The 24,264-nt window shown below is 52.6% G+C and overlaps 1 protein-coding gene across 7 annotated transcripts in view; it reads right to left on the bottom strand.

The window, feature by feature from the left end:
• The window catches only part of St3gal1 (ST3 beta-galactoside alpha-2,3-sialyltransferase 1), a 79,124-nt gene extending 62,285 nt beyond the window's left edge, over window positions 1–16,839 (bottom strand). For 5 of the 7 annotated variants that reach the window (XR_015441294.1, XM_013069595.3, XM_004837914.4 and 2 more), the window contains exon 1: window positions 16,648–16,839. The gene's annotated coding sequence lies outside the window, so the exon portion shown is untranslated. Of the gene's footprint in view, window positions 1–15,151; window positions 15,315–16,412; window positions 16,579–16,647 lie in introns of those variants that run through there. The other 2 variants (XM_021251739.2, XM_021251736.2) reach the window with 2 other exon arrangements.
• Between the last annotated feature and the right edge of the window lie 7,425 nt (window positions 16,840–24,264).

Raw genomic sequence — 24,264 nt, 5'->3', positions numbered from 1 at the left:
AGGCTCAGCCACAAGGAGCCACGACACTTTGTACCACATGAAAAACTGTAAGTGTACAGGTGGGTGGTTTCCTAACTGGAAGTCCTGTCCAGAACATGATGCTTGTGGAGAATGAGAGCAACCTGAGGCTGTTTGGCCAGATCAGTTTGCAGAGTTGCTCGCAGCAGCCAGGCAAGGGCAGACAGAGAAGCTGACTGAGGCATGCCGGGGCCATGTAGGAGGATCTGTGTAAGTGTCCACAGCAGGTCTGCCGGCCTGGCTCGGTGTCAGAATTGAGTTTAAGGCAGAAATTCTGGGCATGGGAACCAAGGACTAATGCTGAGATCCAGGAAGCTGGGCAGAGCCGAGTGATCTTTCCCTGGGTATGGTCACACTCACTGAGGAGCCCAGGGGATGCCAGCAGCTGGTCTGCAACTGCAAATGAACAGAGCTTAGGGAGGAAACACATTTGCCGGTTAGGCTGGGAAAGCTGTTCTCTAATTTGCAGCTTCTCTCTCTGAAAAGGACTCCACACACTGGGGTCCTCATGGTGAAGTGGATTTCTCAATCTGAGGGTCAAAATGTCCAGGTCTGGCTGCTTTGCTGGGAGAGGTATTATCCTGATCAATGGCCACGACAAGTGGAGTGTGGACAAGGAGGCCGATGACCCTGCTAAGTGTTTCACACTCATGGTTCCACTCGGTCCCCACAGCAGCCTTCTGAGGGTGGTAGTCTTAGGTCTATTTCACAGGGCTACACAGAAGGCTATACAGAAATTGGCAGAGGTGAGGGTCCCCGCCACAATATCCCAACATCTGCACTTAGATGCTGCACACTGAGCTGCATCCTGAGCTCAAAAGCACAGACAGCTCCTCATAACATGACCTTGAAATGCACCCCATCCAGTCCCCTACACTTCCCATTTCAAGGCCCCAACCTTGTGTAAGGACCATTTCTTGCTCTGCCCCTTCTGTTGTTACAGGCACTCAGTGCCTGAGGGCAGTGGGAAGTCTCCACGTGGCCAGGCAGTGGAACAGTGACCACACTTGCAGGACTGACAGAAGCAGTTTCCACCCTGCCTTCAGTCCCTGGGTGGGATCCTCTGGCCCAGAGTCTGATTCCCTAGATCCCATTTCTGCTGCACCAGCCTTGACTCTGTACCTCTCTAAGCCTCAGTTTCCTCATCTGTAAAGTGGATGTGATGGCAGTTACTTTCATGAAGAAGACAAAGGAGTACTTTACTTTACCTGCTGCTCATAGGGACAAAGAAAGTAATGACCTGGAGAATGGCAGTGCCAGCAGGTCACAGGTAAACTAGCTAAGCACTCGGGGCTGAGGTCTCCCCCTTTGTGATGGGGATGATAGAAGCCCCTGACCTTATGGGATTCTAGAGTGATTGGATCACTTACAGGAATTCAAACAGGTTGGTGTGCTTATGAAGAAGGGGCAACAACTATTCCCATTCTCCTGTCATCAGTTCAGGGCACCCAGTAAAGCCTGGAGCATGGAAAGCATGGGCAATGCACAGCACCATCCTGCGCCTCCCCTGTGGCCTCTCTTAAGAGTTAAACTCAGGCTGGCCCAGGACTGCACACCAGACCTCTGGGGTTGGCCTTCCAGGGGTCTTCTAAGGCAGCCCACCAAGAGGGTGTAGGAGCACCAGTGAGCATGGTGGTAGGGAGGCCAGGAGCAGAGACAGAAGATAAGGGCACAGAGAAGCATCAGAGCCTTCCTCTCCCTCCAGCCCTCCCTGCTGAGCCTTTGGAGTTGCAGCCACTCTGAGACCCCCTCCACGAAAACTTTACTTGGCCTACTGTTTTCATCCAAGGAGGAGGACCAATGTCTCCAAGGACAAGGGCCTCTCACCCCTCTGAGTTCCTCATTACTGCAAAAACGCCAGGCACCATTCCAGAACTTGATTAGATGAACGCCACGAGTGAGTTCAAGTACAGACCCAGGTCTCAGATTAAAGTAACCTTCCCAGAGCCCCCATGTGACTGCAGATGCCTGGATGCACAAGGCTGCTCTCAGGCTCCTAGGCCCAGTGCCCTTTGCAGAGTGTGACAGGACTGACCCTTGTTTAGGCTGCAGGGAGGGGGCTAGGTCCGCTCCACTGTCCTCCTGGGCAGTGACATCCCAGGCTTCCACACTGGGAAGAGGGAGAGGCAGAGGCAGGTGGAGGGGCTGGAGGCAGGGAGCAAAGCAGAGGGCCTTTCTGAGATGACAGAAGACCTGCTCCTCTTCCGCTACCTGCTGGCTTCCCTTCAGACCTGAAGAACATGGACAGACACCCGCTCTTCTCTCAAGCGCTGGTCCCGGCCATTTAGTCAATGTTCTCTACTTGGCCCCGCAGAGAAGACAAATGGGGTGGAAGGGACTTCTCGTGTGGTGTCTGCTGACTGGAAGGATAGGATGCTTCCTGCAGGGTCTCTTCAAGCTTCTTCCCCAGGGTGCCCAGGCTTTGCGACTGCCGTGGCTTTCACATCACCATCGCAGCCTGTGCACTTAGCAATTTGTCTTCCCACTTCATATCAACAGCTCTTCGATGGGAGGGGCATGGCTGCTGTGCATCTCTGAGGCCACCTCCCTGCTGTCACTGATGGCTCCCCAGTTCTCTTGGCCATCAGGATGGGAGTCTCCGAGTCCAGGTCCAGTTCTAGTTTCTCGGTATTCAGAGCAACCTATCCTCAGGCTCCAGATAGATGAAGTCACCAATCCTTACAACACTGCAGCAAATACTCCAGAGATGACTCACTGTCACTCCCACTCAGACTAGGGATGAGACAAGGAACCCCCTCCCATGGGCTCTGAGAACACTGCTTAAGCAAGAAAACCCTGATTTTATCTATTACTGCAGGAATGCAGGCTATTTAGGATCCATTTGCATCTCTCCAGGCCCTCTTCCCTCCAAGCATGTGGGTGGGAAGGTGCTAGCTTGATTGGGGGTTCCCGTAGGGCTCCCTGTTCACCCTGGTGAAAGTGTGGCCGCCCTCTTCCGAGTGCCAGCCTGAAGTTCATCTGCTTGGAGCTTTTCCTTCCCTGTCTCTTTTAATTTATATTATCCCCAAGATGCACCAAGTCATCTGCTTCAGATCCTGCAGCCAAAAAGCAGTGGGGCAGAGGATTCAGAGGCTGACCTCTCCCCGTGGACACAGCCCTCTTGGCTTTGCTGTCGTGAGCACTGAGGGCCCTTACAGGACACAAGGTGCAGGCTGAGCACCCTCCTCCTCGGCCTTGTGTGCTGCTCTGTGCCCAGCATCATTCCTGTAGGATCCAGAGGAATTGTGAGATATGGATGTGTTTGATTTTTGGATAAACTGACCTAATTAATAAGGCACTGCTAAGTGCTTTTGACCATATGTTGTAGACATGGGAAAAGAAGGAAAGAAGGCAAAAAGAAAAGGGGGGGCGGTGGAGAAAACCTCTACTGACCATAGAAACTTTGGGCCAGGAGACAGAGCTGACATCATCAAGTCTGTCCCCAGCGAAGGTGACCTGGAACACCATCACTAACTGTCAGGTAAAAGGGCCAAAGACCAAGACCAGACCAGGCCACAGCAAGCCTTTATTAGGGGACTAGATCTGTCGGGCTGTCTCTGAACCAAGGAGAGACAAAAGCAATATGGCCGGGGCAGGGAGAGTCTTTTATAGAGACTGGGGTGGGGTTTGTAGGGGCAGAGGTGGGGTTGAGTGAGGCAGTGACTAGGGAATGGAGGAGCCGGTGATGTCACTAGGTGGTAGGAGGTGAGCGAGTATTAGGTTACTTTCTAGGCGGGAACAGGGGCATGCTGGGAAGAAGGGTTTATTCTTTGGTGGGAGCAACCATCTTGGCATGACGTCACACAGGGGAGGGGGTAAGGCACCATAGGAAGAGGGCAGCTACTATACATAATAGCTGCTGAAGTGGTGGAAGACCTATCATTAACTATCCTATTAACAGTCCTCCGAAATACTGCTCTGAGCATGTGAGTCTGGGGGGCACCTTGTTTTTCTGGTCGCTTATCTGATTCCCAGGAATGAGGTGAGGGAGATGGAGGGACGCGGACAGGCAGAGGGGCTGCTCAGACGAGCATGGGCCCAGCTGCCCAGTGGAACCACAGACATAGAGTTCAGGAGGGAGGAGGCACATCACAGCACGTAACAGCTCCCCACCCACACCCACGGGCATCCGGGGTGCCTTGCAGGCAACGGGAAGCTTGTCCAGCTTCAGTCATCTCAACTGCGGCAGTACTTATGCTAACAGTGGCCTCAAAGTCTCATTTAGGTACAATGAGCCCAGGAAGTCCAGGGTGTGGCGTTCCGTGAATGGACATCAGCAGGAAGATCCCAGACAGACGCCAAGACTGCAGCAGCCAACATCGCAAGACCTGCACAGAGGGAGAGAGGTCAAAGGGGATGAGGCAAGCGCTGGGTGTCAGCACTGTGGGGATCTTGGCAGAGCACAGGGCTCCTCGCGGGAGCCTGGCAGACCCTGTGCACAGTAGGGTATGGAGCCAGGGCAGAGAGCTGTGACAAGGCTCAGCAGTTGCCAGCTGAGAAGCTGTCAGTAAGGGGTGGGTCCTCGGATCCTTCCTCACCTACCTGTGACACCCAGGGCCACACCCCAGCATCGCACATCCCAACATTTCCAGCCTGAAACTGGGGAGCATCAGAGAGCACTCCTCCTGCCTCCTCCAGGAAGCCCACTTGGTGGAAAGCTCTGGGGCAGGAGCTTTATAACACATAGAGAAGCCTGGGCTCCAAGGGCCACTGTGTGGGGTGGTGAGCTCCTCGTCACAGGGAGTATTCAAGCGGGTGCAGGATAACCACAGAGTCTTGGTCAGGGAACTGATCCAGGGAGGTCAAGTCAAAGGGTTCCAAACAGGAGTGGGAATATTGCGTGATGGTAGGGTGCTCAGAGCCCAGACTTAGCAACACTGTCCCAGTATTAACTCGTTTTGTGCTCGCCTATTATGATTCTTATTTTATAGATGAGAAAATGGAGAAATGGAGAAGTTAAACAATTCATTCCCAGTCACAAAGCTGGGAAGCAGTAGTCATTATCGTATTCAGTGAATCAATGAGTGACTCGGTGGATGAGTGACTGACGTCTGGGAGTAGAAGGTTAAGCAAGAAGTCAGCTCAGGCTCTTTACAAACATGAAGATTTTATAATTCTTGGTTTCACACTATCTAAATGCGCAGCCTCTGGAACTTGCCATCACTGCATGGATTCACTGTGCCCCTACCCTGCCCCAGTGAATGGGTAAATTTATGACCTGTTCCTTAGTCCATCTGAGGGTCTCAGGCATTCCCACAATCAAACTGGCTCCAGGCCGGCCTTGTTCTTCTCCTACTTTGGATATTTGGCATTGTACAGAGAGCTCAGTTTCATTTATAAAATCCCATCATTCACGGCTTGCATCTGCTTAGCTGAGTTTGTTCCACGTCACAGGTAGAGACAGAAAAATAGCAGCAAGCTTGAAGTTGGAATCAATTCTTCAACCATTATGAAAGGCGCATTTCTCATTTGAAGTTCCCATTAGGTGGGTGGCAGGGAGAACTACCTTTCTCCCACCTAATCTCCCCCCTTCATCTTAATTCCCGTTATTGCCAAAAGACTGCCTTTCAAAGTTTAAGATTATGCTTAGAAACAACCAGTCATAGGCCCCACAAAGACATTCCTGTCCGCAGCAGATAATATGTTTCCCAAGCAACGGTCTTTATTCATCAGGCCCTCCACCAGGTGGTAGGATTAACAGGGCTCTCCAGGAACAAGAACAACAAAGCTTCCTCGCCATTGTGAAGTGTTATTAAAAGGGAATTTTCCAGTGTTGCAACAACTTTTACTATCCGGTTTACTGGAAGCAACTCACCCCCTAGAGGGCCTATCTAGGCAGCTGGGTAAGTTTGCAGGCCTGATTACAAACTCCGTACCCAGCCTTGCTGCTGTACTGGGTCTCCAAAGCCCCCTGTAGGCTCACAGGGGCTCCCCTGCCTGCCTCAATCCCCAAACACCACAGGGCTCTCCTCTTGGAATTGGATGTATGCTAACAAGCCAGATAAGGAGTGCTTACAATCAGCAAAGTGGGATGGAAGTGGAGATCTCAAAATCAAGCCAGACAGTAACTGTCTAAATGAACCCACAGAACCAGCCTGAAATGTGAATCAGAGAGCAGAGTTCCTTCAAGTTTGTGTCAGTCACATTTCTGTAGCTGCGACAAAATACCTACGATAAACCAACTTCACGGAGGAAAGATTTACTTTGGCTCTTGGTTTCAGAGGTTTCAGTCCATGGTTGGCCCCATCACTTGGGGGCCCACGGTGAGGTAGAACATCACGGTGGCAGGAGACTGTTCACCTCCTGGCAGTCAGGAAGCAAGAAGAGACAGGGGACGGGATCAGGGTCCCGATATCCTATACCCTTCAGGGTCACCCTCAATAATATAACTTACTTCCACCATGCCCCATGTCCCTACGTTCCCACCATCGCCCTACAGCACCACTGTCTGGGGACTTAGGCTTCAACATATGAGCTTTGGAGGACATTTCAGATCCAAATACAACAAACCCCCAGCCTTTAGGTGGATGAGGTTGCTGCTCTAAGCCTTGGGAGCAGTAAGTGGGGAGAAACTAAGATCAAAATGAGGTGTTAAACAATTGTGATCAGAGCTACAGAGGACACGGGTGGGTGTGGCACACTTTAAGGACTGGCTTGGGCCGTGAGTCCAGTGTTTCCTAGTGCACCTCTTAGAGAAGCTGTCCTGCACTCCAGCCTCCCCATGATCTGTCCACCTAGGAGGATCCTGTGAATTATGCAGTGTACTGAGCAGTGCTGGGCTTTAGGCAGTCATGGAGTGCTTATGAATCCTAGTTCTGCCCCTTTCTAACTCTGTGACCTCACTTTACTGACTTAACTTCTCTGAGCTCAGTTTCCACAATGGTAAAACAAGATTTGAAAAAAAAAGTATAAACACGGAGTGTAGAGGGCTGCTGTAGAGACAGGGATACAACGTCAAAGGGATGAGAAACTCTATGAAGGACAGCAGTGCATGTCTCTTGGCCTGGCCCAGGTGCGATGTGTGAATGGCAGGCCCCAGGCAGGCGGATGAGACTCTGGAGGACCTGTAGGGTAGACTCCACTCTGAGTTTGCCTAGAGCAACCTCTCTGTCCACTCTGGCTCATCAGTTTACCCCCAAGCTGAGCAAGCTGCCCCCAGACTGTCTACAGGCTCCCCTCCCCTCTCCCCATCCCCTCCTGAATCTGTCTGGGCCCCGGCTTGGTGGCTCTGGCTGCACCCTACAGCCTTGTCCTGTCCTTGAGAAGTACCCAGTGTAGCCCCACAGCAGGGAGCAACCAGACCCAAGACCTCTGAGTTACTCCTTGAGCTCTTCTCTAAAGGGACCCTGTGACGGTCACCTGGCTTTCACAGGCAGGGCTCCTGCACCCCGCCCTGACCCTGCCCTGGGTTCAGAGCTCAAGGATTCCCTACGTTCCTGGCAAAGCCTACTTCAGCGCTGGTTCTGGCTCGTCTGGAACTACTTCACATGCACCGTTTATGGCAGCACACTGGTCACCTTGTCATGTGTCTCTGCTGTGATGTGGCCATCGTGATAATGTTTTGACTCCACAAGTTGACTTAGGTGCATGTATTTTCATTATTCTCAGACCCAGCAGAGCAATAAAGGTGTCTGGGGTGAGGTGGAAACAGTAAGGCACTGAGGTCCTGGGGTGCAGCAGTGGCCTCCGGATTAGTGCCCAGCTCTGTCTTTTCCAAACACCAGGCCCAGTGCTGAGCAAATCACCCAGAAAGTGTACTTCTCCTTGTCTGTGAGGTCAGGGAATGGGTGGGGTCGGGCAGGCTGCTGAAGGTTGGGGTGTACCCCTCCCCCAAAGCGGCCACTAAATGCCATGGGAATTGCAGGCCCATAGACTATCTCGGTGGCCACTGGAGCGCTGTGGCTCTAGCAAGTCCTTTCCCTTCTGACACCCTTGCTTCATCTGTAAGACAGGGAAGACCTCTGTGCAGCCCAGCCCAGAAGAGCTGAGCTGAGGCCTAGCTGGGTCTGGCTGCAGAGACTGGTGGCTGTGCCTCTGAGCTCCTCCTTCCCGATCTGTCTGGGCTCTCAGACCAGTGAGGCTCTGTCCCGTGCCATGGCCACAATGAATGAATCAGAGGGTAGGACCTTGAAACCCTTCATTTCTTGTCCAGCAAATTCAGGAGACTTATTTTGGGCCCTGGTCCAGTCTCCTAAGGATATAAGGAAAGAGGTTTTTTACTTATATTTTTCCTTTCTTTCCACTGGACTTTCTATTTCTGAGAAGGTAAATGCCCAATTAGACGGATTTTCGTCTTTCATGTGGAGTCATTCTCGGCTTGCTGAGCACGAAATTAAGGTTCTGGAATCTTTCCATCTTTGCAGTTAGAGAAATAGCTGGGTTTGCTTTGGCTGTGTTTTTCTCAAAAGCTCTCTGATAAGTAAATATGCATAAAGAAATTTTTAGTCACCCTGGTCTATTCACTGTAGACTCAAATGGATTTTTGTTTTGTTTTGAATGTAGCAAAATTTATTATAATCTATATTTGAGTTTGGTTTTTTCTTTTTTATTGTACCTAGTGAAATTCTGAGAATACCCATGTGAACTTTCCAAAAGCCATTTGCAAATCCCTTTTGATTTCTGCCAAATAATTTGGAACTAATGTTCTTTTGTTTTTGATTTTCTGAATTATTCTGATTTTTAGTCTTATTTATATTCTCTTAAAGAATATAAATTCTTTAGCCTCATTACTCATTGGATAACTTTTATGCATCTTGGAGGAGAAATTATATACGCAAATTATATCTACACAGAAACAGAGAGAAATGTTCCAAAAATCCCCAGACTAATTAGAACAAAACAACTCTTAACATACAAATATTCCAATATTATTTGACTATTGAATAGGCCAATAATAAAAGGGTGTCATAGAGCACAGCCCAGCCCCACCCCAACCTGCCCAATCTTGATCTCAGGAATAAGAAGCAACATTCATTGTGCAATTCTTATGCATCTTATGTATGCTTAACTCCTTAACGAATAGACTTGTTTACTTTTTACATCAATTGTACAAAGTATATTCTGAAAACTGAGGCACAGAAGTAAGTAATTTAATCACTGAGGAGTACCTGATAAGGCTGGGAATGAAACCCAGGCAAACATAAAGAGTGAAGCTATTCTTCTTTGTGTCAAGACACAACTGCTGACAATCAGGGCTGCCATGCTATGGATGTAGTTTGTCCCCCAGGGGTACATGTGTTCACATGGCTCACCTGGTCCTCAGTGGATGAAACTAAGAGGTAGTGGGGTCTTGAAGACATGGGGCTCAGCAGGAAGTCACAAGCCTGTTCCTTCCACTCCCTGGCCTCTGGGCCGCACATATCCCAGCCCCGGTGCTGTCCACCATGAGGGGACGCAACCGGTGGGCCTCACCAGAGACTGTGCCATGCTTTTGGACTTTCAAGATCCAAAACTGATCTAAAAAACCTCTTTTCTCTACTAATCACCCAGCCTCAAGTATATTTTTTAAAACATTTGTATTAGTACATGTTTGTAGTACATAGTGATTACACTCATAGCAACAGAAAACTGACTAATAAAGGTGTTGCTAACACTTTACATTGCATGCGTTTATTTTGCTAGGTGCTATCAGGCACAGTGGGTTAAAGCCTGGTCTTTCACCAGTTGGGAGGCCTTCAGTGAGAGACTTACCCTCCTGTTTCTGGGCTTGTCACATGTCTGCTGGGAATCCAATGACCGATAACCTATCCCTGCCCAGTGCTGTTGCAGAATCAGTGTGACAGCAGGTATGTGCATGACCTCTTCCCTCCACCCACAGGCCTGGTCCCGATCTGCCTCCACTGGCCCCGGCCTCAGGAGGCTCCATGGAAGAGCTCCCTGCCTCAGCTTGGGCTCAGTTCCTAGGAGCTGGGGACTGGAGGGCAGGCAGGACTCTGTGGGTTTGGGAGCATCTCCCTTCATCCCCAGTTCCCAGCCCCTTGGTCTCTTTGCCTCTTCTCTGGGGTGGGAATCAGGCCCAGGTACTGCACATCCCTTGGTGAGGTTCCTAAGTGCTCTCAGAAAATGCTCCTCATTCAGCTCTGCACACGTTTCCACTGATGCGAGACTGCTAAGGTGTTTAAAACACTTAACACTGCTAGGCACACACTAAACACTTAGTAAAAAGCAAATGCTATGGAAATTGTCCTCAGTACGGTGTGTCCATGTGCCTTGCCTTGTGAGCCTCTGAGATAGAGGCAGGGTGAGACTTTACTCTGCCTTCCCCTAGTTAGGACAAGGAGGGTCAGATTTAAGAGACACGCCCAAGGGCCCCTGCCGGGAGCAGATGGACAGGACAGGCCTAGCACCCAGGAGTTCCGAGTTCTAGGCCAAGGGTTTGCTTCCAGGGACACACCCTGATACCTCAGCTGTTCGCATTAGTCCAGCGGTTACTGGGACAGACAGAGTCCACTCCAAGCATCTTCCACTTGACTCAAGTCATATCCCTGCTGACCAGCCAGGCCACAGAGTCTCAGTCTGGTGGCCCAAACTCTTACGGTACAGCACCAACCTCCCCAACACACACACACACACACACACACACACGCACGCACGCACACTCTGGCCCTGGTAACAGCACTCTGGCAGGCTCCTTAGGCCCTGTTCTGGCTACATCTTGCCCTAGAAATAAACTTTATAATTTCACAAGTGCACAACTCCTATGAGAAGTGCAGTTGCTCCAACCAGCCCTTAGACCTTGCTCCATAAGGTCTTACCTTAACCAGTTTGTTTCCAGTGTTGTTCTGTGAGCTTTCCAGAGCTTCTGACTCAGTGTATTCCTCCACGCCAATGCCCTGCCTCCATGAACCCTTTAATTCAGCTGGAATCTGGAGGCTCTGGGACACCCATGCACAACTCTCTCAAGCACCCTTTTGCCCTCCCAGGCTCCTACACCCCGGGGGAGGCCCCACACGCCCTGCAGACCTGGGACAAGGGGTGACACAGCTGGCCTGTGGCAGCATATGTCTAACACCTGGCACCTGCTCCCTCATTCTACCTTCCAGGCTCTTAGACTCCAGCCTCCCAGGTCAGCTATTCAAACCAAAGACAGTGTAGAGACAGGTACCTAAAATACAGCATTAGGCCAGGCATGATGGCACACATCTATAATCCCAGCACCGAGGGAGGGTGAGGCAGGAGGATCACAAATTCCAGTTCCAGCCTGAGCAATTTAGAGACTTAGAGAGACACTGTCTCAAAGAAATAAAAAAGCACTGGGTATGTAGCTAAGTGCAAAGGCCCTGGGATTAATCCTCAGTACAAGGAAAGGAGGAAGAAGAGGAGAGGAGGGAGGGAGAAAGAAAGGGAAAAAGGAAGGTAGGCAGTAAGTAAAGGAAGGAAGAAATAAGGGAAGGAGGGAAGGAAGAGAGAGAATGAAAGGAAGGAAGAGAAAGAAAGGAAAGAAGAAAGAAAAAAGAAAAGGAAGGAAAGAAAAGAAAACAGCAGCGCAGTCTTAAGCTTTAGTTTTAAAGATGCCACAGGGTGGCCACTCTGTGTCCTGCTTTGTACAAGCTCATTCCCAGGCCGTATTTCTGAGTCTCATACAAGTTAGGGCCCTGCTGCTGCCTGGGCTGTGTCCATTCTTCCCAGGGAAAACAAGCCAGACATCAAGACACACTGAAAGAAACAGGGCCAGAGCAGAGGACTAAAAACTCCTGGGTCCCAAACTCTTCAGAACCACGCAGAACAACTATGGCCGATCTCTTACTCATTTTTCTTGCATACACGCAGACTGCAAGATAGTCTGATACTGGTCATATGCATTCAAGGAAAAGGCCTTCCTCTGCTACAGAGCCACCCAACTCTGGAAGACACCTCCAGTTCCTGAAGGTTTGTATCCTCAAAATCCTTCTGTGGGCCCAAGCCAGAGCGAGCTTTCCAGCCTTTGCCCGGTCTCGGCAATGCATGTTTTCATTCTAGTGCAAACCACGTGGGGCAGTAACTCTATGCCTCCACACACCTCCCAGAACACCGCCACCTCTGTGGAGGCAAGGAAACAAGATCATCAGACCTTGTATCTCCTGCTTCTTGCACTGTTGGCTCAGCTGAACCAAAATGATCCAACCATCACCACCAACAAAACAAATCAACTTCAAAACCTGAGACTTTCCTAGGATATGCCAATTTCCAATCAGGTCACCACAACTTAAATGTATGAAAAGGGTGGGTTTGCAGAAGAGGGAGCACAAAACTTAGCCTGTCAGCTCTGTCATCCACAGTCCTGGTGATACCCATCCCCTCTGGGCCTCTAAGTTTTGTATTAAAGTGAAAGGGTTAACAAACTGACTCCTAAGGTCAATTTCAACTCACAGATGGGAGGCCCTGGCATGGTTACCCTGGTTCCTATTTGCAATACTGGGAGTTCGCACAGACTTCTCTCTGTGATGATGTCAGAAATATCTGGGACATTGTGCAAAACCCAGTGTCCAGAACTGCTGGAAAATAACTTCCCCAAGTGAGTGTGGGACCTGAGAGGCCCAGAGCTACCCAGTGAGTAAGAAGGGAGGTGCCCCAGCAGGGGTAGAGGGTGGTCCAGTCCTCCCAAGCAGGGCTGGGGTGCCAGGCTGGTTCTGAGGAACCTGGAACAAATGTAAAGGAAGAGGGACTGTGTGCCCAAAATAGCCTTCAGTGGGCCAAGGGTGACCGTCGGCAGTTACACAGCCTCTGGGATGGCAGAGTGAAACTGAGCCCCAGAATCCAAAATAGTTTTGGGTGCCCGGCTGCAAAGCAGTGGAGCATTGGCACTGAGACTCGAATGCAGGCTTTCATGAGGCCCACGTCTGAGCTCCTGACCAAATGAGAGCAGGTGGGGGCTCTCAGTCTCATGTCTACAGAAGAGGGTCAGGGTGACATTCCCACTCGAGTGACCCAGCTGACCAAAAGCCATGTGGGAGACTTCTAAAATTCTTCCAGAGCACGCCTGCAGAGTACGCGCGCACACGAGACTCACCAGAAAGTGCGACACCAGTGCCCTTTATCTGGCCCCACCTTGCACATTCAGTTACTTGTAACCAATCACAGTCCAAAAAGACTACATGGAGAATTCCAGAATTAAGTAATTCCCACGTTTTAGATAACCTGTATTACAGTTATTGCTATAATTGTTGTATTTCATTATTAGCTATTGCTAATCTCTTCCTGTATCTAGTTTATAATTAAACGTTATCATAGCTACATACATGTAGGAGAAAACACGGCACCTTTGGATTAGGGCTGGTCCTATCCAAAATCTCAGACATTCACTGGGGTCTTGGGACCTATGTGAGGATGAGGGGCTACTGCAGAAGGACAAGATGACTGGTGGGTTGTATTTTTCTTTTTTCTTGGATGCTTTCTGTGGCGTGGGAGTGGTGTGGGGTGAGAGTTAAGGTTTAGATCCCATAGAGCAAAGTCCTGTCTGGGTGTTAATCCTTTGAGTCAACATTGTCCTAACAGCAAGGTAAGCTGAGGAGGGTCATTAAGCTCACTTCCCGAGAGGCTCCTTCCTGGGGGCCTGCTGGCCACCTGCTGGAGGGGGTGCAGTGCCCTGGCCTGGGGAGACATTGGTGGGAGGGGCAGACAGAGGCCCATTGGGGCCAGGGCCCAGCAGGGCCCTGAGCATCTGGGACTGGATGCTCTCACACAGGGATCCATTCCCCCTACTTGGGGACCAAAGGCTTCTGATATGGGTGGCTGGAAACTGTGGGGGTTCCAGGACTTCAGGAATGCTGGTGAAGGCAGCTGGGGGTGGGAATATTGTCCTAGCTGCAATCAGCATGACAACATGCAGCCAGGTCTGGTGCACAGGCCTAAAATTCCAAGAAAGGGAGGAAGAAAGGAGGAAAAGGAAACAGAAATACAGCCTTAGGCTTTAGTTTTACAAGGTGGCCACTCTGCATCCTGCTTTGTACTCTGGGAAGCTGAAGCAGGAGAATCATAAATTCAAGCCCAGGCTAGATAACAGAGGGAGACTTTGTACCAAAAGTTTTTTTAAAAACGGCGGGGAATGTAGTTCAGTGCCACAGCCCAATCCCTGTTACCACCAAAAGCAAAAACAAAAAACAGACAAAAAAACCAGCAGCTCAGAGGCACAAGTGGGTCCACACCCTCAAGAGTCCCTCAGACATCACCTCCAGCAGCACTTCCCGGTCTCCCCAGCGCCTGGCTTCCGGTCATGGGAGGGGGGAGGAGGGAGCCCCTGTTCAACCCTGCCAGCCTTGGCTGAGACAGCAGCACACACACCAAACCGAGGGAAAGCATTTCCCAGTTTGTGGGACATGGGAAAGTCAGGAACAGGGGCCTTCCATTCATGCTTTCTTTTCTTTATTCAGCAGAAACTGCATGACAGAACTGTCCCCTGGAGAGGCGCGCGCGCGCGCGCACACACACACACGCACACACGCGCGCACGGAGTGTGAACACATGAGAACACAGGACACATCTGCACACACACTCACTCACAATTCCATGTAATCTCTGTTCTATAGGGAAGCTTTTGGAGAGAGTGCTAATGACCCTAGTTTACAGATAGGAAAACTGAGGCAGAGGGGTTGTCTCCTGCTCAACTTCAGAGACAGGCACGCGATGGGAGACTAGCAGACGACCTCCTCACTCAGCACTTGGATGTGGGCAGAAGCAGGGGCACAGGTGATCTCTTCCCCCTCATCATCAATCTGGAGATCCCAGACACTGGCCGGTGCCTGGTGCCCCGCAGGAAGGGGAGGAGCGTGTGAAAGGCAGTGTGAAGGACTACAGTCAGAGGCCTCGGTCCCTGAGGTCCACCACTGAGCCACGCGGCGGTTCCCATAGAAGCCAGCAGGGGGCAGTGCACCTCGCCTTTTCGAGCTTCTTTCTCGGCCTCGCTCCACCAGCAATGAGTAAAGAAAACCAGAGGGGACCGACCGCAGCTTCTAGGAACAGGTCCGGAGCAGACAGAGCGCGCACGTAGTAGGTGCTCAAGGCACAGCCAGAAGCCACAAAGGCTGGACCGGGTACACGAATTTTAATTCAGTAGTGGAAATAGGAAGTGGAAGGGGATTAGGGGCCTCACGCCCTCCGCCGGCGTCCACCACGCCGCGGGATTTACCCTGAACACAGCAGCGTTAGCACCTAGTACCTGCCAGGGCGCCGGCGGCGACAGGGCACTGCCGTTGTCCTCCTCCGCGCCTCCTTCCGTCCCCCTCTTCTTCCCAACACAGACAACCGCGGGGCGGGGGTGAGCGCTCGCTGTCTCCGGGGAAACCATCTGGGCGCAAACTGGCTAGGCGTGGGGACCTGAGGGGACGTGCGAGGGAGAGGCGAGGGGTCCCCAGAAACACGCGTGGGATCCCAGCGAAGGCGACACCGCGAGTTCGTCCCTGCCTTCAGGGTCAAGTTGTGTCCCGCGGGGCCGGCTGGGCCGGCGGAAGCTGTGGCCGGCCCGGTCCCCCCACTCGCGCGCTTCTGGGCCCTCACGTGACCCCTCACTGGGCGTCCCCGAGCCCCGCGCGGGGTGGGCGTGGAGCGGCGGGGACCTTCACGAGGAGGAAGCAGAGAGTCGGGCCGCAGCGGTTGGGACGGCCGAGGAGGCGCGCTGAGCCCCCGGCGCAAGTTCAGGGCTCTTCCTCCTGCAAGGTCACGCTCAAATAGTCAAGCCTGGAGAAAGTCCGAGCGGAAAGCTGCGCCGCCGTCCCGGTTCTGAGCGGGCTGGACCCACTTCTAGGCGCCTCACCCCGGGTCGCCGCCGCGGAGATCGTGCGCTCGGAAGAGGGCAGACCCTGCCCGCGGGTTGCGCACGCGGGAGGCGCGCGCAAGTTGCTAACTTTTGTCACATTATTTCTCGGCAGCTGCGGCGCCTGACGGCTGGGGCGGGCTTGGGGGTTTGACTTGCCACCACCCCACCACCCCCGCCGGGCTCCCTTCGCCCACCCAAGCCCTCCTCTTCCCTTCTTCCCTCACTCCGCGTCCAGCTGCCCCGTCCCAGACGCCAACTTCTCCCCGGATGCGGAGGGGCGCAGGCTGCAGGCGTCCCGGCGCCCACAGCCTCTTCCCTCCCGGGTCTGCGCCCGCTCACGGCCGGGGGGACCCCATCCAGATACATCCCAGGCCTCTGGTCCGACCACCGGCGGCCTCCACGCGCCCCGGCGGAGTCCCACCCGAGTCCCTTGTCCACTCCAAAGGCCCGGGACCTGCTTCCCCGGGATCGCGACCCGCGGCGGCCCAGGCCGGTGAGACCACCCGGGTCCGGGACGCAGTGTCGCTGGGGCCGCTCGGGGACCACTGCCCCGGCCGCGGTTAGGTTCCCCGCAGCTCCTCTGGTGAGCCCCCAGGACCGCGCGTCATTCCTCCCCGCAGACCCGGAGGTCACCACGGCCGGGAGGGTCTCCCTGCGGTCTCACTTCCTCCCGGGGCGGGGTCCTCAGTTCCACCTCCACTGTCACTCTCTCCTGGTCCGGGCCGGACAGTCACCCTGCACTCGGAGAACACAAGCGGAACTGCCAGCGCCCCGAGGCGCGCAGACACAGCCCCCGCGCACCGGGCAGCGAGGGACCCCGTGCTCAGCCTGCGGAGACTCCAGGAGTTCCCGGGGGCGGGACGCTCTCCGAGGAGTCCCGGAGGGCGCGGAACACTCACCCCGCGGCTCACATCGCCCCCGGCGCCTCTGTGTCCTCGCCTTCCTGCTCTCTCTCCTCGCTCTGCTCGGGGGCTCTTTGTCTTTGCGAAGTGTCGAAACCGTCTGGCATAGTGGGGCTCCGGCGGCGAGGCCAGTGCCGGGCCGGGAGGTGGGGTGAGGATGGGAGCGGCCTCGGAAACCTTCCCGAGAGTAACGGGAGCGGGGCGGGGCCACGGGCGGGGCCGCCTCCCGGCCGCCGGGCGCACGGCCCTCCCCTTCCTCCGCTCGGCCCGCCCCGCGCCGCGTCCTCGCGCCCTCTCGGGCCTCGGCTGGTCCGGCCCGGCGGGGCTTTCTGCCGCCGAAGGTAGCTCTGCGGGCCACGTGGACGCCGCGGGGCCGGGCTGAGGCCGGCGGGGAGACCCTGGCGGCCGCGGTGGCGGTGCGGGGACGGATCGCCGGCCGAGGAGGAGCTCGGGGACAGCTCCGCCGCCACCGGCGAGGCCCGGGAAGAGCGCCGGGGGCCCGGGGCCCGTGGGCTCGGCCCAGGGGAGGAGGCGATGGGCGCGCACCGAAAGAAGGTGCCGGGGCCAAAGGGGGACCCTCCCCGGACTGGCGACCGGCAAAGCCACTGACTTCCCCTGAGAGAGTGGGACTCGAGGTGGGACTTAGGGAGGCGCGGCGGGGCCCTGGGACTGGGGAGGCCGGGCTCTCCGCCCCGAGGGGCTTCGCCCTAGGTCAGAGGCTGCAGCCAGAACCAAGCCTGGGAGCCTGGCGTAGGCTGGTCCGCGGGAGAGCGGCTGGGGCTCTGGCTCCACGGTTTGGAAATTAGGTTTGCCCTCCCCGTCTTTGAGGAACCTGAGGGCTGCGGGGATTTATTTTGCCTAAGGGCAGAATGCTGGCTCAGTGCTGTAAACAAGATTTTAGAGGCATTTCTAAAAAACCTGGTTTTGCAGCTTTTATCCTCTCTATGGGACTACCTCTTTGGCAACTTTTCCGTGGAATGTTAAGAGGAAGAGGGTGCCCAGGCCTTCGCTCATCCTGCAGCTCCCGCTGCTCCGGTGGAAGAGGACAACCCTGCCAGCCTCTCACCCACCTGAGGGCTGCGGTTGGGCAGAGACGCAGCCCAGTGCAGACGCTGCCAGGCAGCCAGTGGTGCATGGACCTGAGCTAGTTCTGAGTCTTTGTACGTTGCTTTCCTGATGAGGGCGTTAGAATAATGAAGTGGATTGCAGCAAGTTGAATACTGGCACTGGACTTTGAATCTGCTGCATGGTCAGTCCCAATTGACTGGGATTCTGCAGAGAAGGTCCGTGCCCTAGAGGGTCAGGTGGAGGCCCTAGGAAAGGCTCCAGGAGAGAAGATACTGAACGCAGAGAAATCGATTTTAGGGGAGAAGGAATATTAACCATTAGAAAGGGAAGGAAAAGAGGACTAGAGACACACAGACAGAAAGTGAGAGAACAAAGCAAAAAGTACACAGGTATGCAAGTCTTACGACTTGTGCTTAAATGTCTCTAAAGCCTCGTGGTCAGAGGTGGGCTTTTCAGAGGTGGCTCGATCTAGAGTGTGTGATGCTGGGATTGACTCATGGTGCAGTGCTAGACTCAAGGGCACTAGGACTAAGGGTGTGAGTGCTGCCCATCCTAAGTACCTGGATAAAAGGGGCTGAAAGACTGTTAGGTCCCTTGTTGCTTTGCTCCCTTCTGCCCACCATGAACTGTTGTTGCCATTCTGTCTTGGAGTCAGCTGCCTGTGGACTGAAACCTCTACAAACTGAGCTAAATAAACCTTTCCTCCTTTAACTTTGGAGGCTGGTAATTTGTCTCAGCAAGGAGAAAAGTAACTAAGACAACAAACCTCCTCCCAGCCACCCTGGGGGTCTTTTTCTTGCTCCCAGGAGTTTGAGAGAAAAGGTTGGGTGTTTCATGACCTGCCCAGAGCCCTCTTGCCTGAGCAGTCGGTTTTGGTTTTGATGCTAAAAGGGGGGGGGGGGGGATCGGACCTTCCTGGAAAGAGCTTTGCTCTTTCTGAAACTCTGGTGAAATTTTGCTGCCCCCTAATACTCCCCAGCATGCTTTGTGGGGGAGAGAGAAAGCAGACTTCGAGGACACCAGCTCTCTCCGGCATCTTCCAGCAGCATCTTCTAGCATGGATCATCGGGTTTATTAGCACACAGAGCTACAGCTCAGACATCACTCAGATCACAACTTGGGTGGCTACCCTCCTGGCCTCACAGGGACCACTGTGTCCCTAGCTGTGTGGCCAGGCTTGCTGTGCATGGGAAGGTGCTGTGCATTACTCCCTGCTGAGCGCAGTTCTTGGCTGGGTATGTGGTAGATCCTCAGTAAAGAGTCAGATACTGGATGAATTAGCAAACGAAGTGTTGCTTGCAAGGAGAGTGGAAAAATACTGTACTAATGTTAAGACTGTACTACTGTATCCTAGTGCATTCTGTGGAGAGAGGTATTCGCTGGGCAAATGAGTATCCCCTGCTCATCCAGCTGTTGCAGTCTGCACCCACTTCATTGCATCCCTGGGTTCTTGGCAGGTCCCCTGGCAGACTCCAAGGTGAGATGAAAGTTCCCTGTCAAGTGAGGCTGTGCTGAAACACAGCAAATATCTTGTCTATCAAGGATGAATGTCAGATGCATCTCTTCCCAGTCTGGTGGGTTAACCCAGGCGAGGCCTTTTCTCTGACCCACTTCCTCTCCACTAGAACATATTTCTCCCAGGAAGCAGAGAGCGCTTCTCTCCCCAGTCCTCTTTCATCTTTCTTTCCCCTCCCTCCCTTCCTCCCTCCCTCCTCTCCCTTCCCTCCTTCCTTCCTTTGTTCTTCCATCCTTCCTTTCTATTTTCTTTGTTGTGGTGATATTCCCTGCAAGCAGCATTTCTGACACCTGGGGCCATTTCCAGGAGAGAGCTGGAAACATGGAGCTGTGTGCCAAAGGTGTGTGCCTGCCTTCCTTTCTGTCACCCTGGGTGTGCCTCCCAGCACACCCTGGAGGAGAACAGCCATAATGGTCCTTGTGGGGAGTGCCTGCAGAGCATCTCGAGCCCTGACATTGATGCAGTGCTCACCGCCACCTCCCACGTGTTCAGAGCTCCAGCAGGGCTCTCAGTAATGATGGTTACGGAAATTGATTGCCTTCTACCCCTCTTCCTTGGCAAGACCCTAATGGTTGCTGATCCCCTTTGAGCGACTGCACAGCGAAGGGTGGGGCTTCCTGGCTGGTGGGGAAGTGTGCAGAGGGGGAGGCACATGGACAGTGCTATCAGTTCTCGGGGTTGTGTACAACTCCAGTGGCCTTAGGAAGAAGAGGGTGTGCAGACTGAAGCTATACCTGGGAAACCGAAGGACAGGCTGCTGTCTCCATGTGGCTGTCTCTCCATGTTCCTGTGAGGGTCCTGTGTGTGCCTGTTCTCCCCTTGTCCACAGGCTTTCTCTGCGGAGGGAGTCCTGGGACAGCCCCTGAAATTCTCTGCGCCTCTCCACTGTGGCAGCTGTTGAAATAATCCTTTTAACTCCACTCTTCCCTGTGGATCCATGCTGTATTTTAGGTTTGTGAGGAGAGGAATCTGATTGACAGGCCTCATCCTCAGGGTCATGGGTCACCCAGCCAACCTGCTTGGGCTCCCCAGGCAGCTTGTGTCCACTCCCTGGGTGACCCTGGGAGATCTTGTGCTTAGAGCCTCCAGTATCCCCTGCTCTTGATCCCCGAGGATCTTGGCAGGCACTGGTTAGCAGAGCTAGTTGGCAGAAGTCATACAATGTACATTCCTCGCATATATTAGACCCAGGATCCACGCTAAGCTTGCTCATTAGTCTCAGGCAGGCACTCACGGCCACCCTAATCTCTTCACTAGAAATTGGCTCAGGAGTGAGATTTAATCCCTGTTTGGACCACCAAGATGAGATGAATATGCTCAAGTTTTCTAGCAAACAAATGTTCTTAAGAGTAAGCCCTGAGCCAGACATGGTGGTCCACACCCATGATCCCAGCACATGAGGAGGCTGAGGCAGAAGGATCACAAGTTTGAGGCCCCTCTGTGCCACACAGCAACGTGTCCAGGCCCTATCTCAAACTAAATAAAAATAAATGAAGTCTGAGTTTACAGCTCAGTGAGAAGGCCCTGGTTTCATTACCCGGTAGAGAGAGAGAGAGAGAGACAGACACTAATGGGGGGGGGGGGTCCTGGGAATGTGCCCAGCTGTGGAACACTTGCCTAGGAGGTGGAATGTCCTAGGTTCAATCCCTAGCTCTGCAAAAAGGGAAAGAAAGGGCCCTCAATGTTTTTCTTTCTAGGAGACATCTTGGTCTCCTGAAGGAAGTCGAGTGGAAGACAAGTTCCTAGAGAGTGGGGTTTGTGGTTATGCATGTCCCCCAGGGCTTCCTCTGTCAGAGCTGTGGCCACCAGGGTGGAAGTTCTGGGAGGTGCTGTGGATCTTTCAAAAGTGATCCCTGTGAGTGGTTCTGAGCTCCGGGGCTGCCCTTGAAGGGGACTGTGGGACCCTGCCGTTCTCTTGCTGCTGTGTGTGGGGACGTGTGTGTTCCCCCCAGGATCCCAGCGTGAGTGTCGCCATCCACTGTCCTCACCAAAGGCTAAAGCACCAGAGCTGCCGGATCCTGGAGCCAAGCCAACCTTGCTTTGCCTCACAGGTAGTCTGTGTCAGGCATTTTGTTGTAGTAATGGGAAGCGGACTACTACATAAATAGATCCACGGTCTGGTCACACTGTTCCTAACCTTACCTCCAGACTTTCTGTTGAGTGAGTCAGTGGAAACACTTTGTTTAAGCCACTTTAGGTCATGAGTCTACTGCTTGCAGCCAAGCACCTGAGAATTACAAGAAGATTCATTTCCTCCAACTTCTTTCCCTAGGACATTCCCCAGCTTAAAATCCTTAACACATCTCAATGGTTTTCCACTCCCTAGGAAAATAAGTCCAAATTTCTGAGGCTAGCAGTAAAGGTTCTTTTATTTTTTCTTCTCGGTACCGGGGATTGAACCCACAAGGCCTTATGCTGAGCTACATCTCCAGCCCTTTTTAGTTTTTATTTTGACACAGAGTCTCACTAAGTCAATGAGTTGCTGAGGCTGGGCTTGAATTTGCAATGCTCCAGCCTCAGCCTCCCAGAGTTCTGGGACAACAGGCACGTGCAACCACACCCCGTTTAAGGCCTGGTGTGTGCTTCTCACGTGTTATCTTCTAACACTTCTCTTTACAAACCCCGTGTCAGCAGGCATGACTCGGCCAGAAGCTCTGGTTAAATTACGTGTTGTTATGTTCTTAAAAACAACATAGGTTTCCATGTTGCTGGCTGTAGAAGACAAAACACGTAACTGTTACAGGGCTCCCAGCCAACAAGCTGTAGCACAGTCTGGAGGGAGAATGAATGTCCAATAATCCCGCTGCCTCTTCAGGGCCTCCCATTGTCCTGGGAGGCAGGGCCCTAGCTCCATCCAGGACTCCTTGGCATTCTTATCACCTGCTCCAGCCTTCCTGGATGTAGGAGAATCTCCTAAGTTGCCATCCCAGCTTATCACAGACTGGGTGGCCTTCATGGCTTGTGTTCAGCCGTCCCCCCAAAGCCCCAGGCAAATGAGGTGGGGCTATTTTGGAGGTGGCTGAATCTAGAGTGTGCATTGATTCCTGGTGAGATTAGACCAGAGGCCACCAGGATTAAGGACGAAAGTGCTACCTGCCCTAGGCAGTCTGAATAAGATACAAGGGGCAGAAAGAGGCTGTTAAGGCCCCTTGTTGCTTTTTGCTGCTTCTGCCACCATGCACTGTTGCCCCTCTGCCACGGTGCCTTGGGGACAGCCGACTATAGATGGAAACCTCTACGGACTGTGAGCCAAATAAACCCCTTCCCCTCTAACTCTGGGTGTTGAGTGTTTTGTCTCAGCAATGAGAGAAAAGTAACTATGACAGTGGCCAAAGACAGGAGAGATTTATTCTCTCAGTTCAAGCAGCCAGGAGTTTGACATGAAGGTGTGAGTGAGGTTAGCTTCTCTTGGAGTCTTGAGTCTTCCCTAGCTTCTGGCAATCCCTGGACTTCTTTGGCTTGTTGCCCTATCATCCCTATATCTACCTCTACCTTCCATAGGTGTGTAGGCTTGTGAGTATGTGCGAGTGTGTGTGTGTGTGTGTGTGTCCTCTTGTAAGACCACCTGTCATTGAATTCAGGACCTATCCTAATCCAGTATGACTTCATCTTAGCTTGTTTAACTAATTCCATACACAAGACCCTCTTTCCCAGTAAGTGACATCCCGAGGCACCTTCATATCCAGTATTTGAGGGGAACATTATCAAACTCCCTATATCACAGACAGCTGGCTCTTCCTCCTCAGCTGTCTGTAAGCTGCTGCCCTGGGGTGGCACTATCCACTCTCTATGGCACCAGCCATAGAGAAGCATCAGCTTTGGACCTCTTATCCTTCCTTTCGTCCTCATGTTCTCAGAAGTGGACACCCCTTCCGGTTTTTCTACGTAGTTTGATTTCCAAGAACCCAGACCTTCAGCAACTCCCGATTTTCCTTCAGGCAGCAGTTTATCCTGAGGCAAGCAAACATCAAGGGCCAGACTTTAGCCTTGAAGTGGAAATATATAGGAGACAAAGCCTACTAATTAATATTCAAATCAAGGGTCCTGCCCTTCCTTGTATACCTAGGTTCTGTTCACATTGACCACTAGGATATTGAGCATTCTTTCTAGAAAACCCACCACTGGATTTTGCATATAAACCATTGGCTCTCTGGAAGGCTGTCCAGCATGTGAACCCCTCCTGTCCAATGCGACCCCCTCTTTTCAAGATAGAGCGTGAGGTTTGTTCCTGTGAGCAGCCTTTACCAGTATCCCTGTGCAGCCCTCCTCTTTCCCATGTATAAAACCCTACCATCTTTTCAGATCTGCAACTGCCTTATACCTTTGTAGCTGATTGCTTATGAAGTAATATTTCTCATCAGTATGGAAAGATCCTGAAGGAGAGTTTCAATCCTTCTTTCATCCATCCAATAAAAATTGGATGGCATCTACTAAGCGCCAGATTCTGTGCTAAGTGCTAGGGACACAGAGGTGAACATAACATAGCTCCCATCCTCAGAGAGTCCCCAGTTTGTTGGGGTGCCAGTCGTGTCCCCATCTTAGGGTAGTTCTATGATATGGCAGATAGGGTATATTGACATCATCTGAGGGTCAGGTCCCCCAGGCTCTCCCTGTGAACTGGGTGTGTGACTAGGCTGAGTGTTGAGTGGCCTCTAATCCCCAGAACCCATGAAGTCAGGGGAAAGAGTGTGGCCTTTGTCTGACAGCAGATGGAAGCTCTGGAAAGTTTTCCACAGTAGGCCTTGGCAGTGGAAACGTTTTCAGATGATTGCAGTCATCTAGGAGATACGGGGATATGGCCAAAGGAACTGGCCTAGGAGAAGCCTAGTGGGTAGGCATGCTTCCAGAGTGGTGAGGTAGGTAGAACATGCAAGACTGGCCATGGGCTGGGGAAGGGTTCGAGCTGATACTTCTGTTTTCCGGCAGAGCAGATAGAGGCATTGCTAGTAACATCGTCTTCAAGGTCCATCTCCTGTGTTTTTCTGCAATAGAATCACTTTTTTTTGTTGTGTTTCATTTTGTTTTAAACA

Source organism: Heterocephalus glaber, unplaced genomic scaffold (genome assembly GCF_053883595.1).
Source record: "Heterocephalus glaber isolate CG9 unplaced genomic scaffold, H.glaber_assembly_v1.0 deba00000281, whole genome shotgun sequence".
Taxonomy (NCBI): Eukaryota; Metazoa; Chordata; class Mammalia; order Rodentia; family Bathyergidae; genus Heterocephalus; species Heterocephalus glaber.
The sequence above is the reverse complement of the archived record's forward strand: the minus strand, read 5'-3'. Positions and strand labels throughout refer to the sequence as shown.